Raw genomic sequence first — 17,320 nt, 5'->3', positions numbered from 1 at the left:
ATAACAAATTTCGATATTCTTGTATAAAACAAAACCCCAGATCCTGCTTGGTTTTTTTGAAACATGAATAGCAGTCTTTATTCATACTTTTGTAGAAAGCAAAAGACTTTCATTAAATGATCGCTGATGTTAAAATAGAAGTGTGTACATCTTATTTATTCATTTTTTTAAATGTACACTTTAAAGCGAAAGAACCTAAATCTTCCCTTAAAAGGTTTCAAGTGACAGAAGCTAATAAATGAATTTTTATTGATTATAAATTGTTCATTAGTCTTTCGATCCATTCCGTATTTAAAGATGTTGGAAATATGGTTCAATCCCCCACATATTTTTTTTTAGATTTTATTTATTCATTTGACAGAGAGACAGCCAGCGAGAGAGGGAACACAAGCAGGGGGAGTGGGAGAGGAAGAAGCAGGATCCCAGTGGAGCAGGGAGCCCGGTGCAGGGCTAGATCCTAGCACTCTGGGATCACGCCCTGAGCCCAAGGCAGACACCCAACGACTGAGGCACTCAGGCGCCCCATCAATTCCCCACATATTTATTGATAGCCTTCATATGGCATTCTCTGAGATGGATGTTGGAAACACTTTTCTTTAGGGACTCACAGATAGAAAATCAGGCAAATGTAGGTGCCACAAGTACGGAAATGAGGTTTTAAAATGATGGTTAGGAATATTACAAATCATATAAAAATATTGGCCTAAGGGGCGCCTGGGTGGCACAGCAGTTAAGTGCCTGCCTTCGGCTCAGGGCGTGATCCCGGTGTTGTGGGATCGAGCCCCACGTCAGGCTCCTCCGCTATGAGCCTGCTTCTTCCTCTCCCACTCCCCCTGCTTGTGTTCCCTCTCTCGCTGGCTGTCTCTATCTCTGTCGAATAAATAAATAAAATCTTTAAAAAAAAAATATTGGCCTAAGCACTATCTCACCAATATTTAGTACAAACAATAAGAGTAACGATAAAACCATGAAGCAGTTTCAAGAGAGGAGCAGAAGTGTGGTGCAAACACCACCAGTATGTTTGAAATGCGATCAAAGTACTCTCAGCTCACACTTTAGGATTTGTCTAAACCAGAAATGACATTTTCTCCACGTCTTAACTAATTTAATCTTTTTTGCAAAGGAACAGGCAAATTTTAACTGGGCAAACAGTTGCCAAATAAACTAGCCCGATGCTTTACGTTCAGAATTGGTTATATTGATACGTCTGTGGGTCTTAAGTTTCTTCCTGGTGGACACGAGCTTTAGATTTCACCAAATGAGGGGTGACATTTTGCTTTACAAATTAGGACATCTGTCGAAAATACCAGTGAGCTGTTCAGTCTGATGCACATGCGAAATGTTGATTGGGAGATTAGATAGGCTGCTGTTCACAGGGTTTTCTCACAGGTCAAGGGTGGACACCGAGTCCCTAGTTTTCTTTCAGTAGTCCATTATACATCTGTTAGAGTGAAGAGTGTGGTACGTGGCCTCTGAATCAGATCAGACAGACTTGGGGTTGGCTCCTGTTTTTGCTACCTTGTATCTATTTGTTATGGGCTGAATTGTGTCCCCCCCCAAATTTATATGTTGAAGCCCGAACCCCCATACCTCAGATGTGCCCTTATTTGGAAATGGAGTCATACATATATAATTATTTAAGATGAAGTCATACTGCAGTAGGGTGGCCCCTCATCCATTATGGCTGGTGTCCTTCAAAGAGGGAAATTCAGATGCAGACATGCACATACCCAGAGAACACCACGTGAATGAAAGTGAAGGCAGAGATCAGGGTGATGTTTCTACAAGCCAAGGGCTGCCTAGATTGCCAGCAAACCAGAAGCTCAGAGAGACACGGAGCAGATTCTCTCTTACAACCCTCAGAAGTAACGAACCCTGTTGACACCTTGACCTTGGACTTCTAGCCTTTGAAACCTTGAGACAGTAAGTCTCTGTTGTTTATGCCGTCTAGTTTGTGGTCCTTAGTTATGGCAGCCCTAGCAAACTAATCTGCTATAAAATTCTGAGCTAACTCCTTAATTTCAATAAAGTTTGGCTCATTCATCTATAAAAGAATGATGATAATATTACCCCCCCCGGGTTATGGTGAATTTCATAGTGCTAATCACGCTGTGTTAGAATGACTTCTGTGTTCTCCACTCACTTGTTCACTGCACACTCCTTGAGGGCAGGGACCAAGGCTGTTGTCCTTTGTTCCATTCCCAGCAGCTGCACAGTAGATGTGTAATATTTATTAATGATGAAGTGAGCTATTAAATGAGGAAAGGTATACAAAGTATGAAGCACACGATAATAACAGTGCATGCTTATTCGGTACCAGGCAAGCAATCTAATCTTCCTGGTCCACGCAATTTTTCCATTTAGTCCCCCAGCATCTCTGCGAGTTAGGTGCTATTTAACCTCTTTCATTTTACTAGAGAAGAAACCGAGACAAAAAGAGATTAAGAGACTTGCCAAGAATAATATTACCCACAAGCTGAGCTTCGAACCCAGGCAACCTGGTTTCAAGGGCTGGTATTTTAAGAGCCACACTGTGCTGCCTTGCGATGGTTGCGGTGGTGTGGCTGTAAATAGTGATTTCCTCCATGACATCTTCTTAGTCACTGGGATGGCTCTGTGGTGTGTGAGACTGGCTGGGCTGAACTACAGTCATACCCAGAATTCCTCCCAGGATGCTTCTAATAGAGTAGCTTCCGAGAGATATTCTTTCATGAGAGCTGCATAATAGAAGGGAAACTTCTGTAACACACACACGTGCGCATACACACACACACACACACTTTTTCCCAGTTATTCAACCAAACTTAATCAAGATGCTACTGTGAAGAGGTTTGATTTATTTTATTTATTTATTTTTTTTTGGTGCAAGAAGGTGGTTTTACTGTAGCATGGAGACAGAACCTGTGGGCAGAAAGCTGCTGTGAAGAAGTTTTAAAGATGTAATTAAAGTACCTAGTCAGTTGCTTTCAAGTTAGAGTGTCCTGGGTGGGTCTGAGCTAATCAGTTGGAAGGCTTTTAAAGAGATGAGAGAGAGAGAGAGACCAGAGAGAGAAAGAGGGGGAGGGAGGGAGAGGGAGGAGGAGAGGGGGGAAGAGATGCTGAGGAGTCTGGTGATACTCTCTCTCTCTGAGACAGTCTCCAGCATCACATGTGTGCACAGGTGTGACCCATGACTTCTTTCAAGAATAACTTTGTGTTTTCTGTTTGGTTTCCTAATGTTCACCTCAGTTTGGTTCAATACCGTTTATAAAGTGCTTGTTATATGTCTGTACTGAGATGGGCCTGAAATCTGATACAAATCCTCAAAAAGATAAATCTGTAAAACTGGAAGGAATTTTAACCAGCACCTTGCCTGATCCTTTTGTTCTGTGTAATGGTGAGTGATTTTTCTCAAGGTCATACAGCTTGTTAATTTTGGAGCCAAATCTAAAACCCAAGTCGTCTGATTCCTAATGTTACCAAACTACCTCTCAGTGGTCATGAATTTTTAAAGGTAGTCTTTTAGACATTAATAACTTCATCAGATACGATGAGGTCTTCCTTTTTAGATCATCTCATCCTTTATACTTATTTGGAGTTTACAAATCCTGGTTAGAAATGACATCAGTTCCCTGTTGCCCTGTTGTCTTGCTGGTACACACATCAGGGAGTAAAGTTCAGATGAGTTAGAGCCGTATTTTATGAAAGGGCGGCAGCACATTTCTCACCAACATTATTGAAGCATTAGGATTAAATTTCACTGTGAATCAAAGACCAAGAGGAAACCAATGTGATTCTCGCTCTCACTGGACAGTGCTCCCCTCCTCGTGTTGAGGTGTGTCTGAGTTCACAGGGGACGCAGGAACAAAGCTTCCCACCACTCTCATAAGGACTTCTGGTCATCTAATGAGCTACAAGCTGGGTTCTCAGGAGCCCTGATCAAATTTTTCCTTCTGCAGTACCCCCACTTCCTCAGCCTCTTGTCCCTTATATCCCTTACGAACGGCTAACCTGGAGTCAATCCGAGTCTTACCCATTGTATTCTTTGGGAAATGCGGGGTGTTCAACGTCATAAATTTGATGAGCATACATACGTCATGTAATATATCACCACAACCAAGAGACACGATATTCCCATTGCCACAAAAAAAATTCCCCTGTGACCCTTTGTAGTCAATCCCCCTCTCCCCAACCTCACCCTGGCAACCACTGTAATCTGGCTTTTCAGTTTTGCCTTTTCCAGAAAGTCATATAAACGGAATCCTACAGTATGTCACCCTTTGTGTCTGGCTTCTTTGACTTAGCACAATCCTTGTATCCATGTTGTTGCACGTTGGCCCCTTTTGATTGCCGAGTGGTATTCCATCGTATGGATGGGGCACCTTTGTTTATCCATTCACCAGTTGATGGGCATTTCTGCTACTTTCCGTTTTTGTTGATTTTGACGAAAGCTGCTATAACATAACTCAGATTTTTGTGTGAACACATGGTCTCCTTTCTCTGGGATAAATACCTAGGACTCGGCTGCTTGGGCATATTGTAAGAGTTTCACTTTGTAAGAAACCACCAGACTATTCCAAAGGGGCTGTACCATTTTTCATACCCACCAGCAAGTAAGAAAATTCCAGGCGCTCACATTCTCACCAGCAGTTGATAATCACAACATTTTAGAATCTCACTTGGTAAGACTTTTTGTGTAAGAGTTTTAATTTTAGCCATTCTGTCAGGTATATAGTGGTATCTAATTGTGTTTTTAATTTGCATTTCTCTAATAACTAATGTTATTGGGCATATTTTCATGTGCTTCTATGATGTCCTTATTTGTTCTTTGGCAAACTGGGTCTTCAACTCTCTTGCCCATTTTTTTTTTTTTAAACAGGGTTGTTTCCTTTTAATAGGGTGTGGAGAATTCTTTATATATTCTGCATACAATTCCTCTATCAGGTGTAGATTTTTCTCAGTCCATCGTGTATCTTTTCATTTTTATTACCAGTATCTTTTGAAAAGCAGTTCTTAATTTTGATAACATTCCACAAACCGTTTTTTTTTCTTTTATGGATCGAGATTTTGGTATCTTATCTAAGAACTCTTTACCTAGTTCAGGGTTGTAAAGATTTTCCCCTATATTTTATTCTAGCAGTATTATAGTCTTAGGTTTTATATTTTTGATCCATAATCCATTTTGAGTTAATTTTTGTATATGATATGAGGTGTGAACCTAAGTTCATTTTTGCACATGGATAGCCATTCGTTGAAGAAACTATCTTTTCTCCACTGAATTGCCTTTGCCCATATATATATACACACACATATATATATACTCAACTGATTTTTGACAAAGATGCAAAGGCAATTTATATATATATAGATCTATACCTGGACTTTGTCTTCAGTTTCTTTGAGTTGTCTATGTTGACACTGATACCACCCTGTCTTGATTACTGTAGCTTTATAATAAGTCTTGAGGTCAGATAGTGTTAGTCTTCCAACTTTGTTCTTCTTCAAAGTTGTTTTGGCTATTCTAAGTACTTCAAACCTCCATATAGATTTTAGAATCAGCTTGTTAATTTCTACAAAAGAATTCTGCTGGGATTTTGAATGCGATTGTATCAAATCTATAGATAAATTTGGGATGAATTGACAACAATTTTTTTTTCAATCCATAGACATATCCCTCTCCATTGGTTTATATCTTTTAAAATTTCTCTCAGCAATACTTTGTAATTTTGAGGCTACAAGTTTTACACATTTTGTCACATTTACCCCTAAATATTTCATTTTGGGGGATGTGATTATGACTGATTTTGTTCTTTATAATTCCAATTTCTGATTATTCATTGTTAAGATATAGAAACACAACTGACTTTTGCATATTGACCTTGCATCTGCAAAATTGCTAAACTCACTTATTCTAATAACATTTTTGCAAAAGGACATTTACTCCTTTTTTTCCAATCTTTAATATTCTGTCTTGTTTAATTGAACTGGCTGCAGTGCAATGGGGAGAGAAGACATTCTTGCTCTGTCTTATGGGGAGAGGAGTCAGTCTTTCCTCATCAATTTTAGTGTTAGCTGTAGGTCTTTCACTGACACCCTTTATCAGAACGTGGAAGTTCCCTTTTATTCCTGAATTGTTGAGGTCTTTTCTCAGGAATGAGTATTGGATTTTGTAAAGTGTTCTTCCCCTTTTTTTGGGTGCGTCTGTTAAGGGAAACATAGGTTTGTTTTAGTTCCAGTTTTCTTTTTAATATTGCATTGATTAAGTTGATTGATTGTTCTTATTGTTGGACCATCCCTTTAACTAGGGATAAACCTTAGTTGATCATGATATATTATCCCTTTTATAAATATTTTTGGATTTGATTTGCTAAAATTTTGGATTTATCTTCATGAAGGAAACTGGCCTGTAGCTTTCTTTTCTTCTAATATCTTTGTCTAGGTTAGTATCACGGTAATTCTGGCTTCATAAAATGTTTTGGGAAATACACTTTCCACTTTCATTTTCTGCAAGAGTTGTGTACAGTTGGTATTATTTCTTTCTTAAATGTTTGGTGGAATTTACCAGTAAAGCATCTGGGCCTAGAGTTTCCTTCGTGAGCAAGTTTTTAACTACAAATTCCTAATTTTTCATAGATACAGGACTACTCTAGCCATCTATTTCTTCTTGAATGATCTTTGTAGTTTGATTTCAAGGACTTTATTTTTTTTTTTAAAGATACTATTTTTTTATTTGTCAGAAAGAGAGAGAGTGAGCACAAGCAGGGGGAGCAGCAGGCAGGGGAGAAGCAGGCTCCCTGCTGAACAAGGAGCCCAAAGCAGGACTTGATCCAGAATCCTGGGATCAAGACCTTAGCCAAAGGCAGACGCTTAACTGACTGAGCCAGCCAGGCATCCCTCAAGGACTTTATTTATCAGACTTTTTGATATATAGTTCACAATACTTTATTATCTTTTTAATATATGTAAGATCTATAGTGATCTTTCCTTCCTTCCTGATATTAGCAGTTTGTGTCTTCTTCCAAAATTTCTATTTTCTTCTAATTGGACTGGCTCAAAGTTTATCGATTTTATTGATCTTCTCAAAAAGCCAGCTGTTGGTTTCATTGATGACATCTATTGATTTTTATTTTACTTGATATATGCTCTTATTCTTATTGTTTCCTTTCTTCTGCTTGCTTGAGCTTGATTTCTTCTCCTTTCTTTAGTTTCTCAAGGTCAAAACTTACCAGCCTATCCCATTCCCCCACCCCCCTCCCCACTGAAGCCCTCAGTTTGTTTCTCAGACACTGGTGATGGGTAGTAAGGAGGGCACGTATTGCATGGTGCACTGGGTGTTATACGCAACTGATGAATCATCGAACTTTACATCAAAAACCAGGGATGTACTGTATGGTGACTAACAGAATATAATAAAAAAGATATTATTATATAAAAAAACTTACATTAGTGATTTGAGATCTTTTTTCTTTTCTTTTTTTTAACTTTTTTTTTTTTTTCCCCGAGAGAGTGTGAACGCATGCATGACTGGTGGGGCGTGGGTAGGAGGGGATGGTGGCAGGGAGGGGCAGGAGAGAGGGAGGAGAGGGAGACTCTTGAGTAGACCCAGTGTGGGGCTGACACAGGGCTTGACCTGACGACCCTGAGATCATGACTTGAGCCAAAATCAAGAGTCAGATGCTCAATGGACTGAGCCACCCAGGTGCCCCTCTTTTTTATTTCCTAATGTAAGCATTTAATGTTATAAATTCCCCCTCTAAGAACAACCTTAACTGCATCCCTTAAATTTTGATATGTTTTCTTTTTAATCTTACTAACACATTTTCTAACACTTCTTGCGAATTCCTCTTTTAACCAAGGATTATTTAGACGGATATTGTTAAATATAATGTGTTTTGTGATTTTTCTAGATATGTTTCTGTTATCGATTTCTACTTTTATTCACTGTGGTCAGAGAAGAGACAGTTATATGACTCTAATTTTTAAAAAATTGTTGAGACTTTTTTTTTATGACTTAGAATATGGTCTGTCCTGGTGGATATTTCCTAAGCACATCAAGTGAATATGTATTCAGATGTTGTTAGTTCAAGTGTTCTCTAAATGTAATTAGGCCAATTAGTTTAATAGCATTGGTCATTATAGCCTTACTGATTATCTGTCTATGTTTTCTACCAATTATTGAGAGAGGAGTGTCAGAATCTCCAATTATAGTTGTATATTTATCTATTTTTTCTTTTTATTCAATCAGCTTATGTATTTTGAAGTGCTGTTAGGTGCATGCACATGTGGGATTGTGATATCTTTTTGATGAATTGACCACTTTGTCATTATGCAATGTCCTTATTCCAGGTAAGTTTCTTTTGTTTCTGAAATACTGATATTCTAATAGTAATGTAACCACTTCTGATTGTTTTGAGTAGTCATTTTTATGGTACATCTTTTTTTCCATCCTTTCATTTTTAATCAGTTTGTATTTCCCTATTTTTAAAGTGGGTTTCTTATAGACAGCATAGAGTTGTGTCTCATTTTTTAATCTAATCTGACAATCTTATCCTTTTGGGTTGGGACTTCATCTATGCTCATACCATAAAGAGGGTCTGTTTCTGGTCCCTTGCTCTTTCCCCAGTTTTCCTCATGAGCCCTGTGTGGAGGCCTGTGATAAAGAGCTTGTGAGTGAGTGCCAACTTTCCTTGTGTCTGGTGATCCTACCTGTTCCAAACTGACATGCTGGCCCACACTGGCTTTTAAGAATATGTCATAATTTTAGATCATTTTTTTCCACCTACTTGTAAGGCAGCCACCTCCTGCATCCTTACCCTGTCAGAGGTGAAACAATATTTGTGTCCTGTCTTTCTTCACAGGGCTTGTCACTCTTTAGGATTTAGTTAATTTGATTGCTTGTGACCTCAGCTCCTTGACGGGTTCAAGACAATTATGATTGTGTAGATTATCTGCCATGTGCATTGTTGGGGGAGCTCTGTTCTCCTGTGGCTTCCTACATCCTAGTGGGAGCAGAGCTTTCCTGGAGGGTTGTAAGCAACAGAGTGCTATTATCTGATTCACATGTTTAAAAACTCCCTCTGACTGCTTTGTGGAGGGATAAGAGTGGAAGTGGGGAGGGGCACCTGGGTGGCTCAGTCGTTAAGCGTCTGCCTTCAACTCAGGTCATGATCCCAGTGTCCTGGGATCAAGCCCTGCATCAGGCTCCCTGCTTGGTGGGAAGCCTGCTTCTCCCTCTCCCACTCCCCCTGCTTGTGTTCCTCTCTCGCTGCCTCTCCGTCAAATAAATAAATAAATCTTAAAAACAAAAACAAAAAAAAGAGTGGAAGTGGGGAGACCATTGAGGAGGCTAGCAAGTCAGGAAACCATGCTAGTCTGGACTCAGGTGGCACCAGAGAGAAAGGGGGGATTTGGGACACATTTTAGAAGTGAACCAAGAGGATCTGACGATGGACTAGATGAGACTAGGTGAAAAGAGGGAGAGGAAGGGTGGGCTCGAGGATGCCTCCTAGGCTTAGTCTGAGCAATGGAGTGAATGCTGATGCTACTTCCCGATAGGAAAACAGATCTGGAGGGAGAGTCAGGCATTCTATGTTGGACATGTGACGTTCTAAATCAAGTGGGGGATCAAGACAGAAGTCGGATACTCACATCCAGAGTCAGAGGAGGGTCCTGGTCTGACAATTTACCTGTGAGAGTTAGCAGCGCAGAAGTGATATTTAAAGTCTCAAGACCGGAGGGGGTTACCCAGGGAAAGGATGACGATAGAAGAGGTCACCCATTTGACATAAGATGGCGGAGGAGGAGGGAGCATAAAGAAGACAGAGAAGCAGTGGCCAGGAACACAGAGGACAGACTTTAATGATCCCTCAGAGGAAGATTTTAATCTAGATTTGGTAAGAATCCATAAGTCACAAAAACACTGTATTTCATTCCAAAGAAACTTGAGATAATAAAACTATGTTAACTCTGTTGATTATTAGGCAAGTGACTGCCAATTGCTTCTGGATTCTCAGGCCCAGGATTTTTCAAGGTACTGAGCAGAAGTCTACCATCGCTGATGGGAGGGCCAGAGCCTCTCTCTTCCCAAGACCAACTGTAGACAAAGTCTAATTGGTTCTTGAAAGAAACCCTGCTCCAAATCCCACAGGATCAGAATGAGCCCTTCCGCTGGAGCTCGGTGCAAGCTCGCCTGCAGTTACACGTCAGGGCACCTTGCTGAAACTTCACGAAGCTTGCAGGTATGTGCATGTGTCAGAGGCTTGAAGCTCCTTTTTAAACATTTGCTTCTCCTTCTTCTCCTGCTGAGGCAGAGGCCCCCTGGGCTGCTGGGTCCTGGCTGCATCACAGACATTCCTCCTCCAGTCTTTGCCTGTGTTATTGTGAAATCCGGTTCTTCAGAGGAGACATGCTCTATTGAGTAAGAGAAATGTGGCTAAAGGAACATACTAATGAGACTGATTAGATGCTTTTATTGGTTGTGACCTTTCTACTTAACCTGAGAATGTACTGTTTGGGGTTTTAAAAATAAATCATAAATCTCACGTTTCTTTCATTTGGCCTCTGAGTCACATACAGACGTACCCTATGTAAAAAGGTTTAGAGGGGAAAAAAATATTAATGTGAGTTGGATTTAATTTCAGGCCATTAAGAACAATGTCACACCCCTCTCAAACTTCCTCATGGAGAGAGGATGTGACCAGCTGTATGGAGGAGGGCGAGTTTTTGTCTGAGAGCACCAAACGCCATACTTTCTGCTTTGGTTTCCTAGCAAATAGAAAAGACCACTGGTGCAGCAGGCACCTAGCATCCTGCAAACAGATCCAAGCACCTGTCAAGACACACCCTAGAAATGAATTCTGCTGGGCTAGAGAGCACTGCTCAGTCCCTAGGTGACTGTGTCTTCCTCCCTTAAGATACAGACATTTGGTCTGCACCCCTTCCCCTTCACACCTACAATACCATTTCTTTCAGATAATTATTTTCAGTTAGTTTGGGCATCTCTGTCATCTCATGCCATCTGAAGGCCCTTGGTTCTCTCTGCTAACCCCAGGGAATGGGCCACCATGCTAACCCGGTGGTGAGTGGCCCCATACTAGCAAAATCGAAGATGGCTCTTCCTCTCCTTCTATCCCTGCCTGGGCCTGGGAGCCCCTGATGTGCCCAGCAGGAAGGCAGCATTCACACTGGAGCACGCAGGACCATGGTGGGAGGGGTTTTTCATTTTCCTCTTTTCCAGAATCAAGATGCTTTCCACATTCTATTTTGCACATTGCCTTTCTTCATGTTTTATTTTACTTGCTTCATTTATCTGGTTGTGTTTCCCCCTTAATCTCAGAAAGGAGTATGAATAATTAGAAGCAAGCGGTGGTCACTAGCAACATTTTATCACTTAGCTCTGCTTCTTAGCATGTTAGCTGAAGATGATTAATATGCAGGTAGTCTGAATTTAAAAGCAAAAAATGTTTTGGTTTTATGGGACACAGATGTCCAGATTGGTGGGGGGCAGGATAGAGGCAGAGGGAGGGGCAATTTCCTTGCCCCATCTTTTTTTTTTCTTAAAGATTTTTTAAATTTATTTATTTGACAGAGAGAGATAGCCAGCGAGAAAGGGAACACAAGCAGGGGGAGTGGGAGAGGAAGAAGCAGGTTCCCAGCGGAGGAGCCTGATGTGGGGCTCGATCCCAGAACGCTGGGATCACGCCCTGAGCCAAAGGCAGAGGCTTAACGACTGAGCCACACAGGCGCCCCTCTTGCCCCATCTTTTAAGAGCTCCTTGAGTTTGGCTGAACATGGTGGACCTAGTGCTTTCCCAGAAGTACACAAATTCCGGGCGAGACGAAAGAAAGGCTGTTTCTCATGGAGTCTTCCGGCCTCATATTCTTGCTGTTCCTGAACTGGTTCAGGTTGACGGTCGTCTTGCCATCTGTCAGGTGTTATTTTGTTCTGTGCTATGACGACCCAGACGCAGAACTTAGCTCATTCCTTTGGGTCACACACATGCACACACACACACACACACACACACACACACAAATACACACAAAACCACTTGAATAAGGCACGCCAGTGGGTTGGTGGGTTGCAGACTGAATGTGTTTGAGAAAATGGAGTGGAGATAGACTTCACAGCAGCCCGACTTCACATTTAATATTATACATCTGGTTGTATTAGTCAGGGTTCTTCAGAGCAACAAAACTAGTAGGATCAATCGATCTATCTATCGAGAGAAATTTATTTTAAGGAGTTGGCTCATAGGATTACAGAGGTTGGCAAGTCCAAAATCTGAAGTTTAAGTCTGAAGGCCATCAGACTGCAGATTCAGGAAGGAATTCATGTGGCAGCTCAAGTCCAAAGGCCACCTGCTGGTGGAATTCTCTCAGGCTGGGGTGGGGGAGGGGCAGTCAATCTTTTGTTCTATTCAGATCTTCAACTGATAAAAAGAGAGCCAACCACATTACAGAGGGCAATGTACTTTACTCAAAGTCCATGATTTTAATGGTAATCTATCCAAAACACCATCAGAGAAACATCCAGAATAATGTTTGACCACCTATCTGGGAACGCAATCGCCCAGGCAAGTTGACACATAAAATGAACCATCACCCCTCCAGTTCCTACTACACTGAGTTGCTCAACAACCCCAGGGTCCCTGCTCTTCTCCTACCTCCAAATGCCTGCTATTTATTTATTTATTTATTTTGAGAGAGAGAGAGCACACACACGAGCTGTGGGAGAAGCAGAGAGAGAGGGAGAGAGAGAATCTTCAGCACACTCCACACCCAGCACAGAGCCCAGCATGGGGCTCGATCTCACGACCCTGAGATCCTGACCTGAGCCAAGATCAAGAGTCGGATGCTTAACCAACTGAGCCCCAGGAGCCCCTTATGCCAGTTTATTTTAACACTGTGAAATTTAGCCACTTCTTTTGGTTGAATCTGCTGAGTCTTACTTTGTGTCCCAAAGTGGCTTATCAATGTGTTTTCCCGAGCAAAAATAAGTTTCCTCCCTAGGAGTCCTGGGTCCAGATGTTAAGATGATTGTTTTCCCCACTCGGTTACATCTGTAAGAATGCTATCAATGTAGTGGCCATTTAAAAACTCTTTCAGGACGTCCTCCTTTAAAGAAATTGAACAATCACTTGCATTTAATAAACTTATTCATAATTTATATTATAAAAAGACTAATTGGAAAGAGTCTCTTAAAGATGGAAAGTTCCCTTGTGTGTCAAGTTTGCTTTCCCCGCGATCCCTCAGGACGCATTGCGGGGAATGAAAAGGTAGGCACAACTCACATTTGCCTTTTATCCAGCAAGAGTTTATCACATGCAGCCTAGAAATCTAGCTAGAATGTCCCGTGGTGCTTCGCTTCTGCCCAGGTTCAGTTCTGCTTCTTGCCCACCACTGAGAATACCTCACTCCTTGCCAAGCCTAGAGGGGCTGAGGACAGTAACTGCTTAGAGGAAGAGAAGTTTTTTCTATGATTTTGCTCTCATCATCATTAGTGGCATGTGTTTTATCAAGACGGTAACGGCTAACACACACTTTCGCGGGCCCTCTACGGGCCGGCACCCTGTATCAAGCCCAGGATAAGCTTATCTCCCGTGATTTGTACAAATCTCTCTCACTGGGTATTCTTAACTGCTTCTTTTTAAGGCTGAGGAATTGGAGATTTGAGTGCTGTCCGCAAGGTCACACAGCTGTCTGATCCTGAGGCTGCAATTTTCATCCAAGAGGACCTGTCTCCAAACCTAGCCAATAAGCCAGGCTCTCTCTGAGCAGGTGTGGGATATTGTGCGGGATGCCTTCCACAGCAAGCCGCTTGGCTTTGTAAAATCGTAGCGATTCAATCACATGACATACTTAGCACTTTGTAGCACTTAACAATAAAATTGAGAATCCCCTTTCTTTTTCTCAATTCCTTTTTGCAAATCAAGTTTTAGTGGGTGCAAGAGGGGCCCTGGCGGGGGCGGGGAGCGAAAAAGTCAGCTTCTTAAAATTCTGGCCGGCAGTGTCTCATAGCCTAAAATTCAGGCTCACTTCGCAGCGGTACGGCCTGGCGCCAGTGTTGGGGTCGCCATGGCATTGTTACATGGCAAGGGCCGGAGCCTCATCCCCCAAGACTGCCAGCTGTTCTGATGTCTCAGGGGGTGTCATCTGTCTTGTTCTGAGTGACTTTTAGAAAAGACGATTCTTGAACAATTCCCTGAGAAGTTATTCCAAAACCTGAGAACTATCAAAGTCAGAAAGAATGGAAAAATCTAAGAAAGAACAATCACAAGAACATCCTGATTAGTTTCACACCAGGAGGGACTGGCGACTCAAGCCACAGTGTCAATGGAGAGGAAGATAACGAGAATTGTCATTTGCTGTCCCTCTGGTCTCTCCCTCAGTAAGAGGCAGGCAGGGATCCCGCTGGCGTGTCACAGGGCCCCTCCTGAGCTCTTGGAGACCAAGAGGAAGTGTCTGTTGGAGAAGTTGTGCAGAAAGTATCTAGGCTGGAAGTGAACGATCCCGCTGAAAGGGGTTGAGAGCAGCCCTGCCCCGCCCTGGTGACAGAGCCCTGGCCACCATGGGGGTGGGGACCCAGACACACAGGACCGAGAAACACAGCAGCTGGAGCATGATACCATTCTCTACCAAGCAGCACAGGCAGCCGGAGACGTGCAGGACACATGAAAGGGCCAGGAGACCTTCAACTCAGCACTTAGGAAGCTGACCAGGTGCAAGGAGAGCCTGAGGATGCTCCGGCCGTCCTGATGCTGTGGCAGACACCCCAGCCCGAGGGTGGAGCGACGCTGTGAGAGCCCAGCCCAACCATGCCACTCCCTTCCCCAGTGCGGACTTCAGCGGGGGAGGCTAACAGCCATGTGGGTGTGAAATAATGTTGTTGACATCCTCTTAATCATTTATTTCTCTTGTTATGCAGGTAAAAGATGGTGACTGTAAAGGAGAGAAAGGAGGAAGGAAGGCAAGAAGCCAGGGAGGGAGGGGGGAGAAAGAGAAGGGAAGAAAAGAAAGGTAAGCAAAGAGAAGGGGGTACCAATGAGGGAAAGCTAGGGAAGAGTACATGGGACATCTCTGCACCATTTTTGCAACTTCCTCTGAATCTATAACCATTTCCAAATACAAGTAAAAGAAAGAAGAGAGCCCATCATTCCACCCCACAGAAATCCCACCAGTGACAGTGGGGGCATGTGCCTTTGGGTCCATGTGTGTGTCTGTGTAATTCATTGGAACCAACAAAGCACGATCAATTAAATGAGAGCTAATTACAGAGCAGGAGTAAGTCATTCTCATAAAATGTGTTGCACCTTAATAAAGTTCCCACAATTCCTCCACATAAAGCTAGATATAGCTCTGAATCACAAGGACCTTACCTGCGAGTAAGGATTCTGGTGCTTCAAATTGGCAAACCTCCTGTAGGCAGCCCCCATGTAGAATTCTGCCTTAAACGGGTTTATTTGTCTCTGGGTATATACCATCTGTCTCAGTTTCCCCTAGAAAATACTCCTGCCCTGAGGGCTCCGAATCCTGCCATCTAGGTAGGAAATAGTTCTCATACAAAAGTGACTAGTATAGCCAATGAAGAAGGACATTGCACAAGTAACAGGATATAGCAAGAGATTTCAGAGAAATCCACATCCCGAACACAGAAGATGGAAAGGAAGGAGATGCGGTGAAGGGTGTATGTTATGGGCCTCAAAGTCAGCCCAGTATTATGTACTGTCTTGACATCTGAAACCAGAAGGGCCTTGAATGGCCCCACCACAAGTTGCCCTCTCCACTCTGCTCCTGTGGATAAGCTGCCTTAGCCAAACAACCCTGTACGTCACTGTCACTGTCACTGTCACCAGCGGGGAGGCACAGTGCCTGCTTAGCCGTGAGCATCAGGCTTTAAGTTCCCTGCCCGCCCACGGAATTACTCAAACAAGCCAAGTGCATCCTCCTCGGGAACCAGGGGGCAGCCCACCCTCTTGAGCATACCAAACCTGCCTCCCCGGCCCCCGCTGGTTCACCGTGCCCGAGGGCAACCCCTGCAAGGCTCTGCGCGGCAGGTGGATTCTTCCTCCCCTGCGCGAAGAGCACCCGTGACGAATAAGCCGCTGCCAATCTCAGCTGTCCAGCGTCACTGACAAGCGTTTGGCCATCTCCTCCCCACCCCCCAGCCCTAGGGCGAGACTCCCGCCATGACCCACAGGGTGACGAGGAGGCGACCACAGCAGGGTGGGGTGCTACATGGGCCGTCAGAGCCCTGCCCATCCGAGGGGCCGCGGGGCCTTCAAAGCGCGGCATCTCCCGTCTTCGTGTTTGTGCCGTCCAGGCGGTGAGATAGCTGTTAGAGCTGGCTGAGTCACTTCTGTTTGCCTGACTTACTTACATTTCCTCCCTTTGTAGAGTAAATGTCAAGAAAGCCAGGGTTCGCCTTTCAGGAGTGGTTCGGCCCGCGTGGGAAGACCTACGCCCGCGGGGGGAAGGGAGGTGGAGGCAGCTGCGGGCGGAGCTGGGAGCCACACCGCCTACACCGCGCTCGCCGGAGGAAGGAAGCGCGTTATCTCCGCGCGGGCCACTTTTCTTGTTCCTGAGGTTTTTCCACATTAAATGTGTAAAAGGGCATAGTCAGAAGCATGCTTCTGAGTTCTAGGCATATTTGAGTAATTCAGAACAGGCGTCTGCTCTCCAAAGGGGCAAATAAAAGGAAAGGCTAGGAAAACAATCTCCTGCGATTATCTTTCCTTCAAGAACCAAAGGAATGAGAGTAAATAACTTCATTAGAGAAGAAAGTGTCCTCGGCTGTGTTTTGAGATCATTAGTCATATCTGTCCTTTTGAAGACCTTCATACTTGGGGGGAGGGGGCAGTTCTCCCTTTAATGGTTCAAAATAATCCCACGAAGCGTAGCAGGAACTTAATATTTATTGAGGACGGGAGGAGGCAATGTAACCGGTATTATTCTCCGATACCAGAGACGTCTCTGTTTAGACGGTGTAGATAGCGGCCGCCGGCAGGCAGAGTCCGCGGACAGTGATGTCAGTGGGAGAAAAGGCGGGCTGGTGCTTAGGCAGGACTCACAGCCTGGTGGTGCCTTGGTGTCCCTGCTCCAAGAGCTCCAGGTGTGAGATTCCGGAGACCTTTGCGGCCACCGCCTGTGTGCTTGGCACTTCACAGCAGCAGAGGGGACACATAAGAGTGGGGCCTACTGTTTCCGCAACTGCAGGTTGACTTCTAGCCCCTTGTACTGGGCTCCGCGTTTCCTTGCCCCTGCTCAAGGTGTTTCTGTGACACCTTCCCTTGACCTCACCCCTGGATGAAGACTTGTACACTTGTGCACCCTCCAGACAGGAC

This window comes from Ailuropoda melanoleuca, chromosome 9 (genome assembly GCF_002007445.2).
Source record: "Ailuropoda melanoleuca isolate Jingjing chromosome 9, ASM200744v2, whole genome shotgun sequence".
Classification (NCBI taxonomy): Eukaryota; Metazoa; Chordata; class Mammalia; order Carnivora; family Ursidae; genus Ailuropoda; species Ailuropoda melanoleuca.
Note: the sequence above shows the minus strand (reverse complement) of the source record.